At 48.4% G+C, this 27,884-nt stretch overlaps 1 protein-coding gene across 11 annotated transcripts in view; it reads right to left on the bottom strand.

Annotated features, from left to right (window-relative positions):
• TSPAN11 (tetraspanin 11) overlaps positions 1-27,884 on the bottom strand; it is a 242,771-nt gene that overhangs the window by 199,615 nt on the left and 15,272 nt on the right. The window contains exon 1 of one of the 11 annotated variants that reach the window (XM_019482167.2): positions 16,576-16,597. The exons of the other annotated variants lie outside the window; for them this stretch is intronic. The gene's annotated coding sequence lies outside the window, so the exon portion shown is untranslated. Of the gene's footprint in view, positions 1-16,575; positions 16,598-27,884 lie in introns of those variants that run through there. 11 annotated transcript variants of the gene reach the window in all.

The following is a 27,884-nucleotide window of genomic DNA, read 5'->3' as shown; positions in this document are numbered from 1 at the left end:
AGTAATTTAATCTACATTAATGCAACACTTTTTTCTATCTTTTTTATAGGCTTCATAGACATTAGGGCTGGAAGGCACTTCAGAAGACCATTGAATCCAGCCCGCCGCCCGAAAGCAGGAAGTCAGCTGGAGTCATAGGATCCAAGCAAGATAAGCATCCAATTTTCTCTTGAAGGTGTTCAGTGTAGATGCTTGACCCACCTCCAATGGCAGGCCATTCCAGATCTTGGGGGCTCAGACAGTAAAGAAATTCTTCCTTATGTCCAACCTGAAACGGTCTTGCAGTAGTTTATAACCGTTCGACTTTGTCATCCCTTGGGGTGCTCTGGTGAACAAATGTTCCCCCAGATACTGGCGGTCACCCCTGATAAACTTGTAGGTGGCCATCAGATCACCCCTGAGCCTGCGCTTTTCCAGGCTAAAGAGCCCCAGGGCTCTTAGCCTGTCGTCATAAGGTCTGTTTTCCTGACCTCTGATCACACGCGTGGCTCTTCTCTGGACTCTCTCAAGCTTCTCCACATCCTTTTTGAATTGTGGAGCCCAAAACTGGACGCAGTACTGCAGCTGCAGCCTCACCAAGGCCGAGTACAAGGGGAGAAAGACGTCCCGGGATTTGCTTGAAAAGCATCTATGGATGCAAGCCAGCGTTTTGCTCGCTTTACTAGCCACAGTATCGCATTGAAGGCTCATGTTCATCTTGTGGTCAATGATGACCCCCAAGTCTCTTTCTTCCATAGTGTTAGCCAGTGTAGCACTGTCGAGCCTATAAGGATGCTGCAGGTTTTTCCTCCCAAGGTGGAGAACCTTGCATTTTGCAGTGTTAAGCATCATCAGGTTCTCCTCCGCCCATTTGCTGAGCCTGTCCAGGTCAGGCTGGATTGCCCCCGTCTTCAGGTGTGGATCCTTTGCCCCAAAGTTTGGTGTCATCGGCAAACTCGGCCAGTCTGTTTCTGACTCCAATGTCCACATCATTAATGAAGATGTTGAACAATATGGGTCCAAGGACAGAGGCTTGGGGGACCCCACTGGTCACAGGGCACCATGACAATTGACTTCCATCAATTACCACCCTCTGGGTCCGACCACGGAGTCAATTCCCCAGCCAGCAGATCGTGGTGGACCCAAGGCCACAATTGGCCAGTTTCACCAAGAGGTGATCATGGGATACCAGATCAAAGGCTTTTTTGAAGTCAAGATATATGATATCAATCTCTTCTCCCTTGTCCAGGTGATAGGTCACCTGGTCATACAAGGAAATGAGATTGGTCAAGCAAGACCCACCTGCAACAAACCCGTGCTGGCTATCCCTCAGGATGTTGGCGTCGGCTAGTCCATTAAGGATGGCCTCTTTAATAAACTTTTCTAAGACCTTCCCTGGGACAGAGGTCAGGCTGATGGACCTATAGTTAGCCAGATCCACTTTCCTCCCTTTCTTGAAGATAGGCACCACATTGACCTTCTTCCAGTCTTCCAGCACTTCACCAGAGTACCAGGAGCTCTCAAAGATCCGTGCCAGAGGCTGGGCTATGATGCTTGCCAGCTCCTTGAGTACCGTGGGGTGTAGACTGTCAGGGGCAGCTGACTTTAACATATCCAGCCTCTCAAGGTGTTCCTTCATGAGGTCAGCATTGATGGAGGGCAGGGGATCTACCTCACCCAGACCTCCCTGTCCCACAGTGGGCATGGGCGTCCCATGGGACTGATGAAAGACCGATGCAAAGTACCCATTTAATAGGTTGGCTTTTTTCTGGGCATCAGGTGTCCCATCTGGTTTAGCAGGGGTCCAATGTTGCCCTTGCTTTTCCTCCGGCTCCCCACATATCTGAAAAAGGACTTTTTATTGTCTTTGATACTCGAAGCTAGTTGGAGTTCAGTTGCAGCCTTGGCTTTCTTGGTTTGCTCCCTGCAGGACTGGACCAGTGCAGAATATTCCTCCTTGGAGGTGAATCCCATCATTCATCCTTTATAGGCCTTTCTTTTTAGCCTCAGGAGGTCTGCAAGGTCCCTGGAGAGCCAGCGGGGCTGCTGTGCCTTCTTGCTGCCTTTCCTCCGAGATGGAATAGAATTAGCTTGTGCATTGATGATTGCTCCCTTGAGGAGCAACCACTCTTCCTGAACTCCCCTCCCCCTGGGGTCATGGTCCCTTAAAACCTTATCTATCTGCCACTTGAAGTTTATTAATAAACTGTGAGGTTTTTCTAAATTTCAGGAGAAAAATAGTTAGTTTGGGTTTGATTTCCATTTTAAAAAAAATGCAAAATAGGTTGCTCCTTTCAACTATGTCCAAATAAAGTCCAAGATCACCCTTAAACTGAAAATATTTTTAAATTAAGAAAGGCATCCTTTTTAAAGAGAATAACATCAACAGAGTACAGTGCTATAGAAATAAAAAGCTGCCTTTTTCCACTTGGTGAGATGTGCCACATAAGGCATGTGAACCATAAATCACTTCAGAATGGGGTTTATATGGTGCTGTGTAGGCCGCATATTGGACTCTGTGAATTTTAGTTGTCAACTATGGTAAGTGCCTGCCATCTTGTATATTAAGCCCTTTGGTTAAAGACAAGGGTCCAGCCCAAACACGTCCTGTTCTTTGTTGTTAGGGCCCTTGTCCCCGAGGTCAAACTATGACAACCCAAACCTAGTTTGAAGGCCATGCAGTATGGGCATCTTTGGTGCAAAAGTGCAGTAACAAAGATGTCTCATAAGCATGAAGATGTATATCATGATTACTACAAAGCAAAATGCCAGCGAAGGATGACAATAATGATGTAAACAGACACACAACAGGCTCCATGCTGTACTGTTTACATGTAATAAAGTTACACACCACTTTCAAGAGGTAACTTAATTTAAAATTGGTTTTCCATGCCTACTCCACTTTTACTACCTAATGAACATGCTGTTGGACAAAAAGTGGGGTAGGATGGTACCTTAGATACTAATTGGCTCAGAGAGGCATAAGCTTTGGTAGGCAACAATCTACTTCACCACAGCACCTGACTAAGGAGGTTGATGCCTAAAGTTCACGTCTCTCTGAGCCCGATGGTCTAAGGTACCACTCTGCTGATCTTCTGCCTGCCTTCAAACTAATGCAACTAACCCTTCTGAACATACTGTGTGTGTGTACCCTAAGAAGAGCAGGAAGAAGCCTTCAAAGTAGGTATCAGATGGGGTCCAAAGTCTTCAAAACAAGACTAACTGTGATGTGCCAAGGAGGAAAACTTCTGACCAAAGAAATCTCTCTGAAGACAATGTTTTCAAATTTTTGCCACATTGTTTTTTGCGAAGCAAAAAAATGAACTTGAGCCTTTCCTAAAAGGATGATAGGGAAAATGATGGCAGGCAGGGAAATGTCTTCAAGGAAAAAGGTGGAGAAAAAAAAGGGGGTGAGAAAAACCAAAAACATGTAGGATATTTACAAAGTATATTTTAATGTGGTATAGAGCTCAGCTTGTGAATGGGTCATCTCCAGTTTAAACAAGGAATCCATTTTAGGATTAAATATTTATTGCTATGTTCTAGTTTTCTTAATCCCTCAGCACAAATATTGCAATGGTATGGGGAAGTGAAAGCCCACTGATATAGCTTGGGATCTCAGTGAATTCTTACTCTACACCAGTGGTGGGCAATTATTACAGCTGGAGGGCCACTTAATGAGTTTGGGTAAGCTGTCAAGGGCCACAAAGGTAGCCCCATCCTTTGACAGATGCCCTGCCCCTTGGTTTCCATCTTGGAGCCAAAGTTCTGCCCCTAACCCCTGACCTTTGCCACTGGAAGTCCATCCCCTTGCCCCCCCAGAAATACGCCTTTTGGGAGAGGAGGGTTGCTATTTCAGAACCAGAAAAAAACCCAAACCGTATACTAAAAGTCAAACCCCTATGTGACGGCAGCGTGCTGCTGTCACAGGCACAGACAGGGGACAGAGAAGATTGGGGGGCAGCAACAACCCCTAAAAAAAACCCCAGACCGGGCTACTTACCCTCGGGAGGGACGGCGGCATCAGAGCCGGGACCGCGGCAGCAGCCGCAGCCGCCATTACAGCCGCACGAGCCGGCATTACGCCGGCTGTTTAAACAGCTGTTCCCGGTAAGGGGAACAGCTGAGCCAATTGTGGCAGCCGCAGTGGCCGCCGCGGGGAAGTTTAAAAACCCCAGCAAACCCTGCGGCAGGGGGGAGCCAGGGAAGGAGAGAGGAGACGGGCAGCACGTTGGTAGTGCGGTGGCTCCCCTGGAGCGAAAGCCTCAGACAGGCAGCTCTGCATCAGCTCAGCAGCTGAAGCAAGAACCGGAAACCCCGGCAGGGGCAGAAGGTGTGGTCCCCAGGGATTGCCGGGGCCAAGGCGTTGATCCGGGAAGCCTCCCCATCCCGGAGGAATATTATTTCTAAGATCAGGGGAGGAAAGGGAGACGACCTGAGCTAGCGGTGGGGTCAGCAGGATTCTAAGGCAGGCTGACTGAAGGCGACGATTAGCCTAGGTCCATACGGTCGGGAACACCTACCAGCAAGAAGGCCCGCGAATAGCGGCAAGTTACCATCTCACCAGCAAGTGATTGGTTGGCGAGTGGACGGGGTGTAGGGGTGGCGGAGCGCCGTGGAACAATGGAAACCTCAACCGTGAGTACACCCGCGTCAGGGAACCCCTCTGGTAAAAGAGCTCCACTGAACCCCTCCTTTGAATCACCCATAACATCAAAGTCGTGGCAGGCGGGATGAGGGGAGGGGCTACCTGACGGAGGGTGTTACTGGACGTGAGGCTCACCAACGTCACAGTGGTGCATCGGCCGGGAAATTCGGCGACAGCGTCGATACCCATGGGGCAGAGCCCCACCCGGGGATAAAACAAGATGCAACCATCGGGGGTAGCCCAGGTGGAGGTGCTGACTCAAGCAATTCAGGCTATCGGGCAGCTGTTGGCGGTCCAACAACTACAGGGGGCACATCAACAGGAGTGGATACAGCGCAATGCTGCCCTGTTTAGGATGCCCCGTATGACTAAAGACGATGACCTTGAGGCCTACATCGAGGCCTTTGAACGGACAGCCATTCAGACGAGATTGGACCGGAGCCAGTGGGGTCACCAGCTAGGGGCCCTGGTGATTGATAAAGCCCAAGCAGCGTACAGGGCACTATCCAGGGAGGAGGCCCAGGATTACGAGGCCGTCAAAGCCGCAATTTTGTATCAGCTAGAGATTTCCCCCGAGAGTTGCCGGCAGGCATTCAGGGCTCGCAAGCCAAAGGAAAGTAAGCGACCCCGGGGCTTACTGCAAACCCTCCGGGATGCCCTGCAGAAATGGCTGCCGGCAGGCAAGTTCGATCGTGCGGGGGTATTAGATCAAATATTATTAGAACAATTCCTCTGGGACTTAGAGGAAGACACACAGAGATGGGTGCGGAGACACCAACCACGGTCCAGTGAGGAGGCCTTGCGCCTGGCGGAGGCCTTTTCTAACTCGGAGAAGGAGAGAGGGAGTGGACAAGGCTTCCGGGTCTCAAGAGAAAGTTCGGTGAGCGAGGGAGAAGGCCGGGCAGCCCCAAGGAAGGGTGCCTCGAAGGGGGTAGTCTGTTAAAAATGCGGACGTACGGGACACATCTCCCGGGACTGCGGAGTGGGGCTAAGCAAACTAAGCCATGGTCCTGTGGGATACCTGCCGACAAGAGAGAAGGGCAGGGAGACAGGCAAGGGTGAACCCATGGATTGTAGTGTGGGGTTCTTCAGCCCAGAAGAAGGGTGGAACCGTCCTATGGTCACAGCCTGGGTGGGCGGTAGGGCTGTGCGGGCAATGTTGGACATGGGATGTTCCCAGTCCTTGCTCCGGGCGGATCTAGCCCCACCGGGAGGAAGAAAGGAGGCTGGTGTCATCAACATGACCTGCATTTTAGGCGGGGAAATGCAATTCCGCTGCTGTTACGTACCCATTAGGGTGATGGAGTTCCGTGGTGAACTACGGGTGGGCTTGGCCCGCGCCTTAGCCTGCAAAATGATTTTAGGATGTGAATGGGAACCCTTCTACAGGGTGTTAGAACGGGTGCGAGCAACTGAAGAGGAGAGGAGGCAGATTAAACGAATGGAAGGATGGGCGGCTGAGAACTCTGAGTCTTCCCGTCGGGAAGGCATTAGCGTGGAATCCCTGGTGAGCGCGGCACAGTTTCGACAAGCTCAACGGGAAGACCAGGAACTCCAGCGGCTGAGAACCAGTGACCCCGGAGGGGGAACGTCTCGGAGGCAGGAAGGCTTTGAGGTAATAGGCGGGTTACTATATCGGGTGCAGCGGGAAGAGGGAGGCGAGTTGAAAGGGAGGCAGTTGGTGGTCCCGTCTCCCCTACGGCACTTTGTCTGGAGGCTGGCCCATGCGTCTCCGCTAGGGGGTCACCTGGGGCGTACCAAAACCCGGGTTAGATTGACCCAAGAGTTTTTTTGGCCACACCTGCGTGAGGATGTGGATCGGTGGGGGGCAGCATGCCCAGAATGCCAGAGAGCCCAAGAGTGGGGGCCGCCTAAAGCACCCCTAAGACCCATGCCGATAACTGAGACCCCATTTTCCAGGGTAGCCTTAGACATAATAGGTACCCTTCCAAAAATCACACAATGGCTACCAGTACATCCTGGTCTTGGTGGATTACGCCACCCGATTCCTGGAAGCGGTTCCGCTGCGATCCATTACAGCCCCAAAAGTGGCTGAGGAGCTTCTCAAGTGGATAGCACGGGTGGGCATTCCACAGGAGATACTTACCGATCAAGGAATGAATTTTATGTCGGGTGTAATGAAGGCCCTTTGCAAGACACTGGGCATCACTCAACTAAGAATGTCAGTTTATCATCCCCAGACCAATGGCCTGGTGGAAAGACTGAACGGTACCATCAAACGACTGCTTAGACGCTGTGCACAGGAAGATCCCCGATGGTGGGATACCCTGTTGACACCTTTACTATTCGCACTGCGGGATGCCCCCCAGGAATCAACCCACTATTCACCATTCCAATTGGTATATGGCCACAGTCCTAGAGGCTTATTGCAGGTGGTCCGAGAAGAATGGGAACGGCCGATGGGATTGGGGGTCTCTGCGGAGAGATACCGTCAGGAGCTGCAGGCCCGTATACAGAAAGCCCAATGGATTGCAGGACACAACACGAGGGAGGCCCAAGAGCGGCAGGAGACAACAAAAGGGCAAAGGCACGCACCTTTCAACCCAGGGACCAGGTCTTGGTCTCGATACCTACCACTTCGAGTAAGCAACTGGCGATGTGGCAAGGACTCTTCACAGTGATCCGACAAGTAGGTCCAGTTGATTACGAGGTGCGTAAACCGGGTCACCGTCGGGAGCAACAGGTCTACCATTTAAATCGGCTGAAGGAGTGGAAGACCCCTCAAGGCTGGATGGCCCAAGAAAAGGCAGGAGAGAGGGATCTAGGGCCCCTTTGCCCAGGGTTAGGACGAGCCACACAGGAAGAGGCCGTTCACTTGAGTAAGAACTGAGCAGCCACCAACGACAGGAATTACTGGCCTTAGTAGAGGAATTCCAAAAGGTATTCCAAGAAAACCCAGGGAGAGTCACAGGTATCCAGCATGAGATAAGAACGCCACCTGGTACGTTAGTAAGGGAGAGGTGAAGACCAATACCCCAGCAATGGCAACACGAAGTACAGCAGGAAATCTCAAAGATGCAGGAGCAGGGGAGTATATGGCCCTCTCGTAGCCCATGGCGTAGCCCAATTGTGCCGGTGGCCAACCCCGATGGCTCGCTAAGGTTGTGCATAGACTTTACGAAGTTGAATGCCCTAACCACATTCGACGCCTTCCCAATGCCCTATGTGAGCCACCTCATCGAGAAAACTGGGGAGGCTCGGTATATATCCACCCTCGACCTGGCTAAGGGCTATTGGCAAATTCCCTTGCAGCCCGCCGATTGTGCCAAGACTGAGTTTCGAACTCCTTGGGGCCTATTCGAATTCGTGAGAATGCCCTTTGGCCTTAACGGAGCAGCCGCCACCTTCCAGAGGTTAACGGAGACGTTACTAGCTCCACATGCAGCTTATGCTGCAGCTTACACAGACAAAATTATCATGTTCTCCTCTAGCTGGGAACAACATCTTGGGGCCCTGAGGGCTGTCCTAGAACTCCAAGTGGCGGGTCTAACTGCCAACCCTAAGAAGTGCAAGCTGGCAGAAAGGGAAATGGCCTATTTAGGGTTTCGGGTAGGACAAGGAACAATACGACCCCTGCCTGATAAAATCAAGGCCATAAGTCAGTTTCCGGAGCCCCGGACATGTAAGCAATTATGTTCCTTCTTGGGACTCATCAACTACTACCGCCAGCTTATACTGCACTTTGCGAGTATGGCAGCACCCCACACGGATGCGTTGGCCGGAGCACCCTCTGCACGCTTAAGGTGGACCCAAGGGATGAGAGACAGCTTCCACCGTTTGAAGGAGGTGATGCGTCAAGATGTCATGATGCATACACCAGATTTTAACGCCCCTTTTATCTTACAGACGGATGCATCGGGACGGGCGTCGGGGGCCGTTATTACAGGAGGGGAAAGAAGGTGAACGCCCGATTGCCTTTGCGAGTCGGAAGCTTAGTCACACGGAAACAAGGTATGCTACGGTGGAAAGGGAATACCTGGCCATAAGATGGGCCATAGAGTACTTCCAATACTACCTCCTGGGGAAGGAATTTTTGGTAATAGCAGACCATGCTCCGTTACAGTGGTTAACGAGAAAGCAAAGCACGAACGCCAGAATTACCCGCTGGGCACTGGCCTTGCAACCTTTTAAATTCACTATGGTGCATCGTCCAGGCAAGGATAACTTTGTAGCCGATTTTTTATCCAGATGGGAAGATCCAGACCAGTCGGGAGAGCCAGACCACTACCATGGCGAGGAAAACCAGAGCGGACAGGATACACAACGCACTGACCAGATGCCACAAGGCGACTTGAGGGGGGAGGTCTGTGACGGCGGCGTGCCGCTGTCACGGGCACAGACAGGGGACAGAGAAGATTGGGGGCCAGCAACAACCTCTAAAAAAAACCCCGGGCCGGCCTACTTACCCTCGGGAGGCACGGCGGCGTCGGAGCCGGGACCGCGGCAGCAGCCGCAGCCGCCATTACAGCCGCATGAGCCGGCATTACGCCGGCTGTTTAAACAGCTGTCCCCGGTAAGGGGAACAGCTGAGCCAATCGCGGCAGCTGCAGTGGCCACCGCGGGGAAGTTTAAAAACCCCAGCAAACCCTGCGGCAGGGGGGAGCCAGGGAAGGAGAGAGGAGACGGGCAGCACGTTGGTAGTGCGGTGGCTCCCCTGGAGCGAAAGCCTCAGACAGGCAGCTCTGCATCAGCTCAGCAGCTGAAGCAAGAACCGGAAACCCCGGCAGGGGCAGAAGGAGTGGTCCCCAGGGATTGCCGGGGCCAAGGCGTTGATCCGGGAAGCCTCCCCATCCCGGAGGAATATTATTTCTAAGATCAGGGGAGGAAAGGGAGACGACCTGAGCTAGCGGTGGGGTCAGCAGGATTCTAAGGCAGGCTGACTGAAGGCGACCATTAGCCTAGGTCCATACGGTTGGGAACACCTACCGGCAAGAAGGCCCACGAATAGCGGCAAGTTACCATCTCACCAGCAAGTGATTGGTTGGCGAGTGGATGGGGTGTAGGGGTGGCGGAGCCCCGTGGAACAACGGAAGCCTCAACCGTGAGTACACCTGCGTTGGGGAACCCATCTGGTAAAAGAGCTCCACTGAACCCCTCCTTCGAATCACCCATAACATCAAAGTCGTGGCAGGCGGGATGAGGGGAGGGGCTACCTGACGGAGGGTGTTACTGGACGTGAGGCTCACCAATGTCACCCTACTATAATGTATTTTAATTTTATTACAAAAAATATTTTTGTCATTATTTGTGTTTGCATAATGTATATAGAGGTGATTGCAGAACTCAAAAATAAAGTCTTACTCTTGTGTATTCTGTCTGGGGTGGGGTTGGGGGTGGGTGGGTGTGTATGGTAGGGTGTGGGAGGGGGGTTTGTGCAGGCTGTATTTTGCCCAACCCTGCTCTAAACCTATATTCCAGCTCAGCAGACCATCTGCATCCAACAATGGATGTGCACAACGTTTAAGTCTCCTTAGCTTCAGTGGAACACAAGGGCATCCTAAAAAGTTATACATGTGCTTGAATCCTTTCCTGAATAGGTATGGACTTATGCATGTGTAAATGCTGTCCAGAAATGGAGCAGCAGTGATGCTTTACACTTCCACTGAACTAATCTTCCACAAAGACAGTCGAGTCTCCCCACAGGTAGCTAGAATCACCATCATCTTTCTAGTGATGCTCAAAGATGGACTAAATACCTGATGGAACACAAAACATAATCAATGCCCTGGAGAACCTGAAAGACAAGTCAGTCATGATATCCTGAGGGGATAAAGAGTATTGCTGGACTATGCAGGGGGTAGGGAACTGATGAGTTAGCACCAGCTCTTGAAGGCTTATGGGAGCTGCAAAAACAAGTGTGAGTTCTACGTCTATTTTTAGAGTAAGATGCTGAAAGCAAAATGGTGGTTGGCTGGTGATCTGCAGTGCTGTTAAGCTCCACATAAAAACTGGTTGCTAAGTCAGGTATTAGGATGAGAGGCAGCATGTAAAAGGTAAATCTTACTTAAAAGATGGCCCCTAGGTAGCAGGTGTTAACTCACAGGGGCTGGTCAAGGTGGCCTTTGAGGCCCCTTCCAACACATTATGATTCTGATTTCTAATATAGCCTGAATATTCACATAAAAAATAATGAGTCTTGGGAGAGAATCATTGAAAATTGGTTCTACCTCAAACAGTCGTAGGATCATAAAGTAAGGCTCTACTGTAAAGCTGATCAAGGAAGAAACACAAATATTATCGACATGTTTACTGTAAGCGGGGGGAGGGGGACTTCAGTTGTTTTCAAGCGACAGCCATGAGTTTGCTTTCAGACTGACATGCCAGAGGATCTTTCAAAGCAGAAAATAAAATATAATTGTACACACATATTTCACACTAATTCAGGAATTCTTTCCAGAAGTAACTTGTATAATAACTTAATAACTTGTTTCCAGCTCTACCTTTTGAAAAAAACATAACAAACCAAAAACCAAATAAAAAACCCAAATAATTTTGGTTCAGAGAATGATTTTCTTCCCAAACTCAGCATTTAAAATAAGCTGTTGCCAAACTGTAAAAAATTATAGTACCCGAACAAAAGAAAAAACCTGAATAATTCTAGCCAGATTGCCAGAGTATCCCTCTCCTGCTAACAAGTAAGTTTTAATTTCTGGAGCAAGCAGTATCTACCCCCACAAATCGCACACAGCTGGTTATGACGTATCACCCCTCCCTTGAACCTGTACGGAAAATCCTCAAAAAATTGCAACCCATACTAGACAGAGACCCTATTCTTAAAAAGATCTTCCCAGAGCCACCCATCCTAGCCTTCAAACAAGCACCAAACCTCGCCAACCTCATCACCAGAAGCAAAATTCCTCAACCCCAGAACACACCAAAAGGATCCAGACCGTGCCATGACAAGAAATGCAAAACCTGCCAACACATCTCCACCACCCCCACTATTACTACACCCCACAACAGAGCCATCAGCATCCCTGGATCTTACAGCTGCACATCCAGAAATGTAATATACCTCATCCAATGTACCAAATGCCCTGATGGAAGATATGTAGGAGAGACCAAACAACAACTGAGCACCAGAATGAACGCACACCGGAAATCCATCAAAGACAGAAACACTCAATTACCGGTGGGGGGCACATTTCTCACAGGAGGGCCACACTCTTTCCAATCTCTCAGTTCTGATCCTCAAGGGAAACTTACCCAACACTTCCCAGAGGCGAGCCTATGAGCTCCATTTCATCAACCTCCTGGATACTAGAGATCATGGACTAAACATGGACATTGGATTTTTGATACATTATAATCTGCCTGGCAACTGACTCCCCAGCCCAGCCCAGCCCAGCCCCTGGCTTCTTTACTTTTCATTCCATCCAGGAAGAGCACATACCAACTGCTGAAACTTCCTTAGCCTGACAAAGGGTTTTTGAACCCAAAAGCTTGCTTAATATTCTCCAACTATTTGGGTTGGTCTAATAAAAGATATCAAATTCACCCAAGGAACCTTGTCTGCCTATGTCCTTAGACCAACACGGCTACAACCTAAACCCCTGCAGTATCTACCTAGTAATTCTAGGGCTGGTGGCAAGTAGCTGGGGAGTTGCTTTTAGCATGATCCCGCCGTTTAGGAATCAAATCCTAAGCAACACCTAGTCATGCTGCACTCATCCCTTTATTCCCAGCCCAAGATGGTCTCTATGTGCCCACTTGAAAAGGGAGAGGAGATGGGAACATCATGTTACCCTGTCTTGAGGATCTGGCCCTAGAAGTCTCCTTATCCTCTGTAAAGTGATTTATACCAGCACTGATGGGCACTGATCTTGGCATTGATGTGAAATAAGCACTCAAGGAGCTAGTTGGCTAGAGAAAAATCACAGCACTTAACTGTGTACCAACTCAGCTCAGTGACGGTGCACCTATGCACAATGACTACAGTACAGCATACACATACCTGTTAGGTTTAAAATAATTAGCTGCGGTGCCATGGAGCTTTTAAACCATATTACTAAGTAAGTGCTAATCCCACATGCTTCCCAGGTGGCCTCAGTGTATTGCTGCAGTTAGACAGCTATTAGTACACAAGTCAGCCTGCTTAAAACTAGATCAGTTATGTCTCCATGAGCTGCAGTCATTGCTGTGACTATGGTGTAGACATGTCTAGAAATTTCTCTAGACAAAATCAATTCATTTTGAGTATACCAAGAAGTTCAACAAATCCATTAACATAGTCATTCCCACATTAAGAAAACATTATCTCATCAGTATAGCCATTCATACTAGATGCTTGTTCTTATAGAACTCAATATATCCCTCCCAGCCGGAGGGAATATGTTTTCAAAGATAAAATAAAAGCTTTCATGAAGGTGCAGCTCCACCCATAAAATTAACCTGCTTTATTTTCTCACTCAGTGAGGAAGAGGTGTTCAAAATGTCCACAATGATTTTAGTCTGGGTTCAGATAGGGAACAGACAAGAGGCTTGGAGCACCACTAGATGGCAACTCTGAGGTTCTAAGAATTCCTACAGTATCTGACAAGGAAAACACTGAAAAATCAAGGGGCTGAAAAAAACAAACTACCAGCATACCAACTTCTGCTCTTTCTTACAAAAGCATATATCCAGACTACCTTCATTAGCATTAGTGCTATTTCATTGTGGGAACTAAAGACTGCAGAATTTCCTTCCACTTTCCTCCAACCACATCTGCAAGTTTGGAGTCTCCCTCCTGACACCTCAGATCCAGAGTCTCACTGTGTAGCTTCCCGACATAACCCACCAAAAGACCTCATCTTAGTTTTCCACTCCTTCCAACACTTTATACCCTGCATCAAGCCTGTAGAAGAGAATACATTTTTCCACCGACTTCAGTGGGCTTTGGATCAGGTTCTTAAACCCTCATCCACATTTCTCAGCTTCTGGGTTAGGGACAGAAATTACATGTTAACTGATATAAGTGATCAGAAACCAGTTCAAATCTGTAACATAACAGAAGTTCAGCGCACACAAACCACTTTCCAAATGGCCCAAACTGGTTTAAGATAAATCTAGATGGATGTAGTATCATAGATTCATAGAGTGTAGTCAGAAGGGACCACAATGGATCATCGTGTCCGACCCCCTGCCCTGGCAGGAAAGAGGACCGAGGTCAGATGACCCCAGCCAGGTGACTATCTAGCCTCCTCTTGAAGACCTCTAAGCTAGGTGATAGCACCACCTCTCTTGGAAGCCCATTCCAGATTCTAGCCACCCTTACTATGAAAAATTTCTTCCTAATATCTAACCTAAATCCACTCTCAACTAGTTTACACCCGTTATTCCTAGTCACTCCCTGGGGCGCCTTAGTAAACAGCACTTCCCCTATTCCCCGTTGACCTCCCCTAATAAGTTTATAGGCAGCCACAAGATCTCCCTTCAGCCGTCTCTTGTGAAGGCTGAAGAGATTCAGCTCTCTCAACCTCCCCCCGTAGGTTCTATCAGACTTAACTATTCAGGTTAAATTGGTTTATTGAACTGCTGTCCCAGATCCCATCCAGGTTCAAGTTAACTCACAGTCCCCCAGCATCCCAGGATGCTTTGCACCTCCCCCGTAAGTCCCCCTTCCGGTGCCATACAGGGTGGGTGGGCTTGCTTTGACTAACAGAGAGGCATGCTCTAGCAGCCCCTGGTTTCTGGCCTGGGCCACTGTAGACATGTGGTTGCATTTGCAGAATCAAAAGTGAACGTCTGTTCACTTGCTTATCAGTTCAATCTATGAAGCTTAGACTAACCTGTGAAGACTGTCAGCCTTGGGCTTTTTGATTGTCTGTACTTAGCCTTGGTTTCACTGCTGTCTGTCTCTCCCTCTAATCCCTGAGGTCTGAATAAGAGAAACCAAACCTCTGCTTGTTCAATGCCTCCAGTTTTACAAGTCAGATAGACAACCAAGATAGAGACCTTGTTTCATCAAAGGATTTCAGCACGTGTGTGCTTAGATTAAATACTTGAAGTGTAAGAGTTGAGCAGAACAGTGCTTCTGGGAACTGCCTAAAAAAAAGTTCAGGCTTAATGGGATTTCCACATAGAACAAATTCCAGTAGTACAGGCCAACTACTGAGAAAGCTCATCAAAGGACTTCAGGGACATTACCAGAGATGACAATTAACTTTAAAAATCAATGTAATGACAAGTGCCTCTTTTTTTCTTTGTTTCTGGGGAGTTCAGCACGTAACTCCAGGAAGTCCTAATTGCCCAATGGATTTCAGAGGTCATCATTTAAATGTTTTAATTAAGGAGCAGTCCTGTCTTGTAGGAATGGGTCCAATTTTTCTCATACTTACACCACTCTGAATCAGGATAAGACCCAATAAAATCAATAGGACTACACTGGTATAATAAAAGCGTGCCGTCAATGAATTGAACAACAGAACACTTTGGCCTAATTAAGCTCTTCCTTCCTTAAACAACTGAGGGGCAAACACTGTACCCCTAAAAAGCACCTATATGACACACCAGCCTGGGGAGAGCTCATTTGTTATTACTGTGAATTACAAAGCTTCAACTCATGTGAAAGGAATGAACTTTATCTCTTTTTAAATTCCCTTCTTTATATAATTTTGTTTAATGCATTACCCATTCCAAGCATCTACATGACACGCTTTACTGTGCAGTACAGCTAATTACTAGGCAGTAAGTATCTGTGTCTACACATCCAGACACTTACTGCACAGCATCTGGCTCTAATCGTGAGTAAATCTGCTACCTGCATATGCAAGCAGCAAACTTACTTGAGAATAGCACAGTAGCACACATGTTGGGAGCAAATGTGCTTCTGGTCAGCCGGAAGCAGCAAGAAGTAAGAGATTGCTCCCTCCCCACCAGGAGCTATCTGCTGCCAGGGCACGGGGACAATGTCCTCGTGCCCTGGTAGCAGCAAGAGCTCCCAGCACCTGCTCTGCAATTGTGGGGCCGGCACTGGGAGATCCATATCTCTCCGTGCAAGCCCCATGGTGCAGAGCCCAGGCTGGGAGATCATTATCTCCCAGTGCCAGCTCTGTGGTAGTGGGGCTGGTGCTGGGAGATTCCCCAGCACCAGCCCTGTGTCTGTACAGCTGGCGTTGGGAGATAAAGATCTCCTAGCCTGGGTTCTGCCACTGCAGGGCTCAGGCTAGGAGAGAAGGATCTCCCAGCACTGGCCCCACAACCACAGAGCTGGCACTGGAAGATAAAGAACCCCCATTGCTGGCCTTGCAACCGCTGCTAGCTGCCCCACTGGTGGATCAAGGCAGGGGGCTGGGACCTGCCCCTCTCCTGCAGTTCTTTTCAAGTCCTCTGCCCCCAACTGGGAAGCTGGGGCCAGGAGCTCCCTGATGCTGGGGCAGGGGAACATTGGCCCTGCCTCAGCAGCAGTTAGCCCCCTGGGAGCAGGACGCAATGTCCCAGCCTTTGACAGGAGACAGCTGTCTCCTGGCCCTGTGCTCCCTGCCAGCCCCTGGGTTAGATCTTCCCCTCACTGCTGCAAGAGACTGGTGCAGGGCCATCAGGGCCAGGGGCAGATTACTGCCGTGAGCACCAAATCTGATCCCAAAACCCTGAACTTGCAGATGCCTGCCTGGGGGTCTTTACTTGTGAGTAAACTTCTCCCAGATCAAATGCATGTATAGACACACCCAGTGGCATGCAATATCAGCTTGGATAGATAGGCATATAGGGCCCTAACAAAGCACTGTCACTGTGGTGACTTAGGAGTCATTCATTTGAACTCAGCAGTTTGAGAAAGATACTGTCCAGCGCTTGAAATTTTGTTCCAGTCCACATCCATGGAACACCCACCAGTTCCCTTACTAGCTCTGAACTGGTACTACTTTACTAGTGATATGTGCCTATATTTTAAATTGAATATGTATAAATGAAAATATAGAAGGTAAAAAGAAAATAAGTCTGCTTACCTGTAGATTTCTATATTAAAAGTATCCAAGGGATAAAAGTATAGAGTTGCTTGATTCCCAGGAAAAAATTAAAATCTCCATTCCCTGCTCTGAGAAATAAAAATAATTTACAGACACATGGTAAGCAGTGGTGCATCTAGCAAATTACTGAAGCAGAACATATCCATCTTGTAATGCTCTTGAAAAGAATCTTAGACATCTGGATCTTATCCATTAAGAAATTAGATCAGATGGGTCTGGATGTGTGGAAATGAGTTCCTAGTACTTAGAGGCCCTCATGTAAAAACCTAACTAATTTGAATGTCACCTTCAAATAAATCTAAAAATAAGCCTAAAACTGTTATGTTTCTCAAACACTGTGGACCAAAGCAACAACTGGTAAAACTAGCAAAGCAGTTTTAAAGTCAGTATAAATATACCAGTTTTTCCCCACTGCTGTTTGTTTTCCATTTATAAATGCAGAAGATATTCCAATATATAATTACACTCAAAGTCCACAAGGCAGCACAGCTATATTATCTCACAATTATGCACCATAAATTCTGCCAGCAATATTTAAGGCAAGTAACTACCATGGGATAGAAAGACTGAAGGAAAAAGGGAGGAAAAACAAAAGCCATCCCTCTGAAACTTAATCAAAATTTAAACTAGAAGGGCTAAAAGGTAACCCTTAAATTAGTTAGATATTAAAACTGAATTAATTTAAAAAAATATATCTAATTTATTTTTCCACTGTTGATGCTGTTTGATTACTTTTGGCATTTCACTCAGCTTGAGCAATGAAATCAGCCAGATGATTTCATGTTCAGTGATCACTGACTAGCCCAATGCTGGTGAATTTGGGATTGCAACACTGCAGGGAGAGATTTAAAACTAAAACAGTGTTTTCCATTAGATTAAAATATTACTTTATGTCAGGGTTTGAAAACACACTCCCTCTCCATTTTTTTTTAAAGAAAACCTACATTCTGGAACTATGCTCTTCTCCATTTATCTTGACAACCTGTAAATCTTCTTCCTCCCAAGTCTTGTAGCTTCCCAAAAAAAACACATCTAAAATCCATTCTTGCCCTTCCATTCCATTCCAGCTCTTAGACACTGTCTCACACCCACTGAAGACAATGGGATACTTTTCATAGTCTTCAGTAGACTTAGGGCCTTTAAATCTTGCCCAGACATCCAAACTGTTGTCATGCTTCAACTACTGTAAGCTCCTCTTTCAATCAAACAAGCGTAACATCTAAAATAGTCATTCTCCAGAATCTCTTGTCATTTCTTCCAGGTTCCTCTTCCTTTTCTGTATTGAAATCAAGCTCTGTATAGCACAGCTCTTAACTGTCTTGCAATCTAAATATAACGGTCACTGTTATCAAGAACACAATGGTTGTTATAGAATGGCACTGAGCTATAACAATTTTCCCCTTGATTTGCAATAGGAAATAGATTAAGTATCTCTCCTAGCAAGGTGTAGTAACTGTTGATAAATATTAACTCTCTATAAACCATTACATGCATTTGCAGCATACCTACTGGCCGCATCTACATGAGATGCTAACTGTGCGGTAGCGTCGCATGGTACAGTTTTAATGAGCTACTGCACAGTCAGTGTAATTTAAAAGCTGTTTGGTGACACTACTGTGCAGTAACTCTGGTTACTGCGCAGTAGGGCTGTGTGAAGCTTCTGTAGCCAATTCAATTCAGAGACATTGGATTTATGACACACTATAACCTGCCTGACATCTGACTCCCCAAGTACCTCTCCACTTTTAACTGCTACATCCCCCACTCCCCCCCCAGGCAGTCTCTCACCCCCTGACACCTGAATTTACATTTTCACTGGCTGGCTTTCTTGCTTGCATACCAGCTTCTGGCTTCTCTACTATTCATTCCATCCAGGAAGACCACACACCAACTGCAGATGCTTTCTCAGCCTGACAAAGGGTTTTTAAACCCGAAAGCTTGCTAAGATATATTTCTCCAACTATTCAGTTGGTCTGATAAAAGATATCACATCTACTCAAAGAACTTTGCCTGCCTGTTCCTTAAAACAACACAGCTACACCCAGAGATAACATGCACAACTGAGACAAGTTTTGCTTTCAACAATTTGAGGTGCCCTTTTACAGAAGCCCCTGCACCTATCTCCTTGAAACCTGGCAGGCTTCATGCCATCAGAAGAGGCTACCATCCTTGCTGTTTTCATCCAAATCTGAAAAAAAATGACAGTTATAGGTATTTTAGCGATTCCCCATTATAGTCTATGGCCGAAGCACTGAATCGGCTGATTCAATGACCGAATCTCCGAATATGATTCGGCCAAAGTGAATCGAGACAGTGACTCAAATCACCGAATTGAATCACTGTCCCTCTGAATCGGCTGAATCCGAATCCAAATCAAATACTTGCTGCTTCACACAGGCCTACTGTGCAGTCATTTACTACAAGTACTAAATGACTGCACAATAACAACTGTGCAGTCAGTGTCCTGTGTAGACGTGGCCACTATGAAGTAGTTGAGCTCCAGTATACAACATTATTAAATTAATTATAGTCTACTATAAAAGAACCAATGCAGCAACCCCAAGTGGGGTCATAAGCCACACCATGCTACCAATTGCCCGAAGACCACAATTCGGGTGTTTAAATGAAGAGAGGAGCTTTACTGTGCCTCAAATGTTCTGCACTAACTGCCCAGTGCCCAGAATTACCCCACAGTAAATCAAATCTAACCCTAGAAGTTTTGCCGTGTCTCTTTCAAGGCTAAGCTGCCCTGGTTTACTTCTCACTGCATGAATCTTCACAAGATGCTTTACTCAATTTTAGAGCTAATTACTGTGCAATAAGCGTCACTGTCTACATGTTCTGATGCTTACTGTGCAGTAATTTGTTCTAATTGCGAGTAAATTTGCTGCCTACAAATACAAGTAGCAAATTTACTTCCAAATACTTATTGTGCAGTATGGCACGTGTAGACAGCCAACCAGGATCAAATGTGCTCCCAGTCAGTTGGGCAGCAGGGGGGCAGGAGACTGCTCCCTACACCTGGGATCTGCCTGCTCCTGGGGTGGGCTCTGCCACCAGAGCTTGGGCAGAGACAATGTCCCCCTGCCCCAGCATGGAGCTCCGATCCCCCACTTCACAATTGTGACTGGGAAGCAGGAGCTGGGAGATTCTTATGTCCCAACTCAGGCCCTATGACCGTGGAGCTTAGACTGGTTGATAAGAATTTCCTAACCCCAGCTCCGCAATCATAGAGCCAGGGCAGGGGGACATTCTCCCCACCCAGGTTCCAGTGGCAGAGCCCACCCTGGTAGCAAGCAGCTCCTGGGGGCAGGGAGCAATATCCCAGCCTTCGTCAGGAGACAGCTGTCTCCTGGCCCCATGCTCCCTGCCAGCCTCTGGACCAGCACCTAGGCAGAGCCTAGAGCTCCCCCTGGTTGCTGCAGGGGGCCAGTGCAAGGCCAACGGGACAGAAGCAGATTGCTGCCATAAGCAGCAAATCTTCTCCTGTGCCCCTGCATGTGAAGACATCAGCCTGGGGTGCATTTGCACCCTGGAGCATTTGCATGTGCACATATGCCCACTGAGCATCTACATGTGCTATTACTGCACATAATAAACTCTGGAGTTTATCACTTCGGAGTTTATTGCTCCCAGGTGTGCCATTTGAACATGTGTCTGTGAGTAATCAACACTAGGGCAATAAGCTCCTGAGTTTATTCATGCGCAGCACATGAAGCTGGGCTGAAGCAGCCCCAGCTGGTACAGGACTGCCAGCTCGGGGCTACTCCTATTGGTTCAACATGCTGCAGAGGAGCTGGCTGGGGCACAAGGGTGCTTCAGTGGAGGGTTAGTTGGCAGGCAGCTTCTGCATTGAAGCACCTCATGCCCCAGCCAGCCCCTCCAGCATCTACATGTGCTGCTGTGGAATTTTTTACTCCGCAGCAGGATAGTACTTATATTTACAAGTACTATCCTGCTGCAGAGTAAATTAGTTTACTCCAGCCTAATAGGGGCACACTTATAGATGCCGAGACATTTACTGCACAGCTAATTATTCAACTGTGCAGTAAATGTCTCATGTAGACACACCCGCTGGGAGAAACTACATATGCGCTTTACTGCCGGGTTGACTAATTAGCTCTGCAATAAAGTGTCACTGTCTACATGTGTGGAACAATTAGGCCAGAGTAAACTAATTAATTCCACTGCAGGACACTACTGCCCAACACAAGTACAGGCACTCCTCACTTAACGACCGAGTTCCGTTCCTGCGACTAGGTCGTTAAGTGAATTGGTCAATAAGCGAGGAGCCGCCCCTTGATACTGCATGCCTTGGCTTGAGACGCTGCGCTGCCATTTCCACAATACGTTTTGTACAATACCGACTGCTCGGAGAGCTGGTCGTAAGTCCGCGCGGTCGTTAAACAGGTAGGTCGTTAAGTGAGGAGTACCTGTACTATCCTACAGTGGAGTTATTTATTCCACCACAATACACATGCAGATGCTGACAGGGGTTGGCTGGGGCATGAGGGTGCTATAGTGTGGGGATGCCTGCCTGCCAGCTAGCCCCACACCGTAGCACCCTTATGCCCCAGTCACCCCTTCCACAGCATGTTGAACCGGGACAGAGCAGCTCCTGGCTGGCAGGCTGACCCCTGGTGCTCCAACCCAGCTCAAGGTGCTGCAGTCCTGGGTGCATGTGTAAATGCTGAGCTCACAAGCAATAAATTCCAACACAAACTGCTCTGGAGTTTATGGCATCATGCTAACTGCATATGTAGATGCACCCACTGGTTTCATCTATGCATGTGCTTTACTGAATAGACTAATTAGCTCTGCAGTAAAGCATCACCATCTACAGTTGTGCCCATATTAGGTTGCAGTAAATTAATTTAACTCCACCATAGGATAGTACTCTCCGACACAAGTACTATCCTATGGTGGAGTAGTTTACATTGCTGCAACACATGCTAGACCCACACTGTAGCATCCTCATGAGCCAGCCCCTCTGCCACCCAACGCTGCCACTCAGAGTCTGGGGCTGACCCTCAGGGCCCCCTGCCAGCCTGGGGCTGCTCCTTCCTGGCTTGAATTGCTGTGATCCCAGGCACACGTGTAAACGCTGTGCCCAGGAGTAGCTGATTCCAGTGCAAACTGCACTGGAGTTTATTGTCACAGTAATTGCACGTGTAGATGCAACCACTATGGCACAGAAGCGGACACAGGAACACAAAATGTAGAGTAGGTGATATGCAGTAAAAGCCCTGCCTCCTTTTACTGTGGGTGCACAGTTCCTACTGTTCTGGTCCTTTAATTAACAGGGTGCAAGGGTGAGGGAAAAAAACTTCCTGCACCTCAGATGTTCTGTAGTAAATGTATCAATGCTCCCAATTACCTTGCCAACAAGAGCTAAACAATGGCAGTTTAACCCTGAATGAAACAGAGCTAAAAGTGTCCCACGCTGGCTTTCAGTTACTAAAGGTTGATGCCAGCACACAGACAGTTTGTATGTCTGCAATACACAGGACATAAGTACTTACTGCACCTTAGCTTCTCCAGAACAACTGCTTGTGTGTCCACTCCTATCCCATGGTAAGTGACAAGCAGCCAGATGCAGAGTGCAGGCGTGTCGAGGGACGGAGCGGCAGCAGCGCAGCATCTGCGCAGCCCTCCTCTCACCCCACCCTGGCCCTGCTCCTGTGAGGCAGCGGCATGGGGTGGCAGCGCTCTGTCCCTACTCACCCCTATGTACTCCCTGTTCACAATCCCCGATTTAGGATAATGACTGGAAGAAGCTTGGGAACCACTGTTCTAGCATAAGTCCCTTTCTTACACGATATCCATTGGGAAAACTTTTTAAAGACTTGTACTGAGCCTTAAAAAAAAACCCCTAAGAAAAACTCATGTTCAGCTTGTCTAATAACAATATATTCTGCAACCACATGTTGTCGACCTGCAGGTGTTCTCTCCCTTGCCGTCAAATACCATGCTGGGGACTATCAACTGCAGTGTTTCTGCAAATTACCATATTTACTCAAATACAAGATGACCCCCGACCCTCCCCCCCCCCCACACACACACACGCACCATACTTAGATTCTATATATGGAAAAAAAATTAAATTGTTATAATTTTCCAGGTATAAAATCTGATTATTGGAGGTCTGCCTTGAATTTGTCAACCTTCCCTGCTACAGCAGTAAAAATAAATTGGGTGGGGAGCAGGTAGCCCTCTTGTCCTCCCCAACTTCTTTCCCCTACAAGCCTCCCCCACCTTCTTTACTATCAGACCCTCTTCTCCCTGACCACATGGGAAAAAAGAAACAAATCTGAAAATATTGAACTAGAAATAAACATACCCATAATAACCTGTATACAGAAAAATTACAGGTTTGTTTTACCAACCATGGTTTCGAGTATCCATGGTCCAGCAGGCAAGTGGAGGGAAAGAGGGACTGAGGCCCCAGTAGGGAGGTAGCTGGGCAGGGCTGGGGCTGCTACCCAGTCAGGGGGTGCTTGGGGCCGGGGGCTGCAGGGCCCCAGTGGGAGCAGGATGGGGACGTGGGTGGCTCATCTGGGGCAGGGGAGGGCCGCTGTCCTCAGTGCAGCCCCATGCGCACGAGGTGCATTGCCGGGGCAGTGGCGGGCAAGGAGATCTGAGTCCAGTGGCTCATCCAGGGGTGCAGAAAGGTGGCTCCCGCTGCCACCAGGCTTGGATCGTCCCACAACCCAGCCTGGCCAAGGCCCCATGGCTGGTGAACTCCGAGACTGGTGGGGTGGGTGGAGCATCCCACAGGTGCGTGGGGGGGGGGGAAAGCGGGTTTGCAGCCACCCTGGAGTGCGGGTAGTTTTGCCCATTCAGATGGGTGGGGGCAGGGAAGCGCCGTGGTGTGCCGTCCAGAGCCAGCTGGCGCATTCCTCCCCTCCCTGTCCCTTCCCTTCCTGCCTGGTTGAACACCCCATGTATAGTACTAAAGGTAAATAAAATTATATTTATACTCTATACTGTACAGTATTCAAGTCCCTTACCCCCATTTTCCCTAAGCCTTTAGTTTTACCAACCATGGTTTTGCCAACCATGGGAACTTTCTGGAATCTAACTCCTGTGGATGGTGAGAGAAACCTGTACTACAAGTACCCATAGACTTAATTCATCCAAAATTAATGCAGCATACCTCTTTTGAAACTACTACAAAGTATAGCATAGGTAGTCCACAAACATACTTTAAAGTAGCACTTGGGCACCTACTTATATAGAGCATAATCAACACATAATATTAATTCAAGGCCAAAAGGCTCATGATTTACCCTCATTGGGCTGGGCCCCAGCAGAGACAACAGCATTTTAAGAATGTGTGTTGACTGCATTTAATCAACTTTATAGTTGGTTTCCATTATTGAGTACATGCTACTTTTGGCAGCAGTTTAATACTAGATAATGTATTTAATGAGGCTTCTTTGTATGCAAATTTAAGACAAAGGGCTGTTTCCCCATGTTGATTGGGAAGGGGGGGGTACTCATCTTATATACAAGTAAATACAGTATTGTTACTTTAGAGGACTGCAGTAGGAGAGATGTCCAAGATACTTTTCACTAAGCCTTCAGAAAACAACTTCACAATCAAGCCCTTGAAATGGATATTGAAGCAGATAAGGAGCTGATATAAACCAGGAGCACCAGTGAAAGCTGCAGTATACAGAGTCAGAGGTAGCTTTTCCCAGTAAGAAGACGTCAAGATTGTTCCTGTATCCTAGCTGAGAGATGAGACATTTACACCAGCTAGGCCTGAATCTGAGAAGAAAAATATCCAAGCTAACTAAAGATAAAGGTTTCTTGTCTGTGTTACTATATGGCTATCCAGGAGCAACCAAGGTAAGATCCATCCCACAGCTGGGCAACTTACTGGGCTAGCATCATTAATGCATGTTTGTGTCTAGCTAATAGATACAAACATGTGGCAAGTCTGGTAGAGGAAGAAGAAAAGGTTCTGTCCCTCTCCTGCAACTGTAGCATAGGATTAGCACGACCCCGTTGTACTCAGTTGTGATTGGAATCCTGATACCTACCATTGTGTACTTATTTTATGCCCTGCAACTTTATGTCAGACATACAGAGTTCACAGATCACTCCAGAAAGGAAAGGGATTCCTAAGGTCTCTGGTACCAATAGCTGTGGACAACAGGTGGCAAGTCTATCAATTCACTGACCCTTTGCCAGGATGACTGTTTCCTTTGTGAGGTACAGAGAGCCTGCTAGGTCCATGTGTCTTGAGGGGTGAACTAGTACGTGACCCACTTCCGGATGGAAAGGCAGGAGTGTCAGAATTTTCTCTACTTCAAGGTTCCAATGGTTGGAAGAGAATTCACATACCTGCTCTAAGTAAAGAGCCCAGAGCATCACACGTATCAGCATCTCCATGCTGAAAAAAATTACACCGGGGCGTTTTAACTAAAGCTCGTTGAACAAGCTGCAGTTAAAACACCCCTACCACCATTTTTCAGCATGGGGATGCTGATACACCTGACACTGGAGTTTGCTGGGAGCACGGCAATTACCACGCTCCAGCAGACTCCATTAATCAAGTCGGCTCCAACCTGCTATAATTACAACTTGCCAGAGCAGCCTTGATGCACATATATAGGTGCCTATAATAATTAGCATGTGCAAGAAGGCAGACTGTGAGGGACAGTTTCAAGTTAGTTACGATATACATGTTAGTGAACGTACCCACTGCTAATAAGACAACAACAGGAAAAAAAAATGGTCACAGATCATGACTTAATGGCCATGCTCCCTACTCAACTGGCCAAGAGATCGTTATCTCAGAGAAACAGGCAGATTATAGAAATTTGAATCCAAGCTGTATATAACTCCTTCACACAAAAGGATAGGTGTGAGAATCTACAACTTGCCTCAATCATGAGAATGGATTCTGAGGGTCCCAAGTCCTTACCACCCACTAGTGAGCATGTCTGTGTGTTCTCTGCTGTATGTAGCTTCATCTGGTAATGTTGCCTGATTGATACTACCCCAGTGAACTACTGCACAGTTCTGAGTACCTTGCTCTGGCTTCTCTTGCACTTTTCCAGTAAGCAGTCCCCAAAGCCATCCTGGGTATAACACTATAGCCAATGAATAGGACAAGCGCATTCAACATGTGAAAGCAGGTCTGAAGACCACTTCCCTTGTCTCTCGTACTTCAGCATTTATACTACACATATCAAATTTTGAGCATAAAAATTGATACCTTACTTTCTTTATAAAGCAACACACAAGGGCAGTGTGGCAGGGCACTGTTGGTGCCCGCCACTTGAAGAGCGGAGCCAAGCAGCCAGCAGGTGCTTGATTGTGGTAGCCATTTTAGATCTCTGGCCGCCTATATAAACAGGGCAGTTCGCTGCTGGCAGGCCAGACAGTAACATTGCCTGGCTGCAAGGCTCCATACAACAGCCTTGGAGGTAAGGGCAGGAGCTTAAGGGGATGGTTTAGAGGCTCCTGGTCCTGGGCATGACCTAAAACTGCACCCTGCTGGGAGTGGTGCAGATGACCTGGTGGGCTGAGTGGCCTGTTGGGGCTCTCAGTGGCGTGGGAGCCCCCAGAAAATGCCAGGCCATTTATCACCCCGGTGAAAGGCGGGTAGGGGTACCTTAACCCTAGCCCTCACCTTTGGGTGAGTCAGGTAACGTAGGAGGCAGTGGGGCCAGGCACGGCTGCAGCTGCCTGAGCCGTGTGGGGTGCAAGACCCCGAGAAGCGAGAGTGGGAGCCAGGCACAGCTGCAGCCACCTAAGCCCTGTGGGGTGTAGGACCCCGAGGAAAGGTAATTGGGGCCAGGCACGACTACGGCCTCCTGAGCCCACTGGAGAGGGAAGCCCTGTGGCCCCAGTGAGGGGCGGTGTGGAGCCCTAGTGAGGAGAGGCCAAGGGATGCCTTCAGATGCCTGACATCACAGTTTGGGCCAGAGGCCGAGTAAGGGGGCTCAGTCCGAGAGAGAGGGGTGAGTCCTGACCCCGGTAAGTCCTCCACCGGTGGGAGGCTGAGAATGAGTCTAAAGTAACAGCTATAGTAGAGCACAATGACCTGCTGCTCCAGGGGGAGAGTGAGAGTCCCTGTGAGACCCTGGAGCACCAGTTATGGTGTGAGTTAAGAACACCCCGGTGAGGGGTGGCCCCAGACAGGGAGCGGAAATGAGGAGCCCCAGTGCGGGGAAGAAAAACCAGAGGGCTGGGGTCCCAGTATGTTTAAGTGTATAGAGCTGCCCTGGAAGGGGCCAGGGCAAACTTAGACCCGGTCAGGTAGTTGGCTGGCCACTACCCTGGGGAGGGTTGTGGGAGAGACCCAAAAGACGGTACATTTGCCACCCAAGGTATGAACAAGCTAAAGCCTATGGCCTAAGGGGCCCAGTGCAAGAGGGAGCAAGGCAGTATAAGTTGTCAACACATGAAAGAGACCTTGTGAAAGAGGGTGGAGTGTGAGGCCCTAGTGAGAGGAGAGCAATATGAATGTGTGTGTGACTGAGGCCTGACAATGAGGCCTAAGCTAGGTCTGGCTGTAGGCCGGGGGCACTGTCATCTGGATGCCATCTGCAAGGCTTGGGCTGCGGTGTAGGGAAGAAACGGAGTCGCAGATAGCGACCCCTGGCATCGAGGCAAGAATGGGCAGCCTCTCGCCTTAATATCCTAATTAATTAACAACAAGGCATGGCAGGCGAGTCAGATGGGTGGTGTGCCCAAAGGCAAGTGGGTAAACTGGCACTGTGGCTAGTCGGGGAGACTCACATTGCCACAGGCAGCATAACAGAAGTAGCAAATACAACCAATTACCTGTTAGTTCCTCAGAAGTTTGGCTCTATTCTGAAAAATGTGGGTGGGATCCCACATTTATTGTCTCTCAGTGGGGATGCCTATACACACACTTAATGTGGACCAATAAACTCCAGAGAATATTGCTATGGAGTGTATTCGCGTGTGCCACATGGAGCCTAGTATGAGCAGTCCAGTTTGGCAAGGGACCCAGGGGGTTAGCCTGCCAGCCCAGGGTGCTCCAACTGGGCTCCATGTACTGCAGAGGGGCTGGCTGGGGCACCGGGTGCCTCAGCATGACACTAGCCATGAGGCAGCCTCTGTGCTGAGGTAAACTGAGCTCCAGCCAGCCACAGAATGGCATGTGGAGATGCGGGCTCTGCAGAATGCAGAGACAGGGGAGCAGCCCTGAATTTGCAGGTGCTCCTCTGTCTCCACATGCCACCCCATGGCTGGCTGGTGCACTGTGCCTCAGCACGGGGGCTGCCTGCCAGCTAGCCCTGCAC

The sequence above is a fragment of the Alligator mississippiensis genome, chromosome 4 (assembly GCF_030867095.1).
Source record: "Alligator mississippiensis isolate rAllMis1 chromosome 4, rAllMis1, whole genome shotgun sequence".
In the NCBI taxonomy this organism is placed as follows: Eukaryota; Metazoa; Chordata; order Crocodylia; family Alligatoridae; genus Alligator; species Alligator mississippiensis.
The sequence above is the reverse complement of the archived record's forward strand: the minus strand, read 5'-3'. Positions and strand labels throughout refer to the sequence as shown.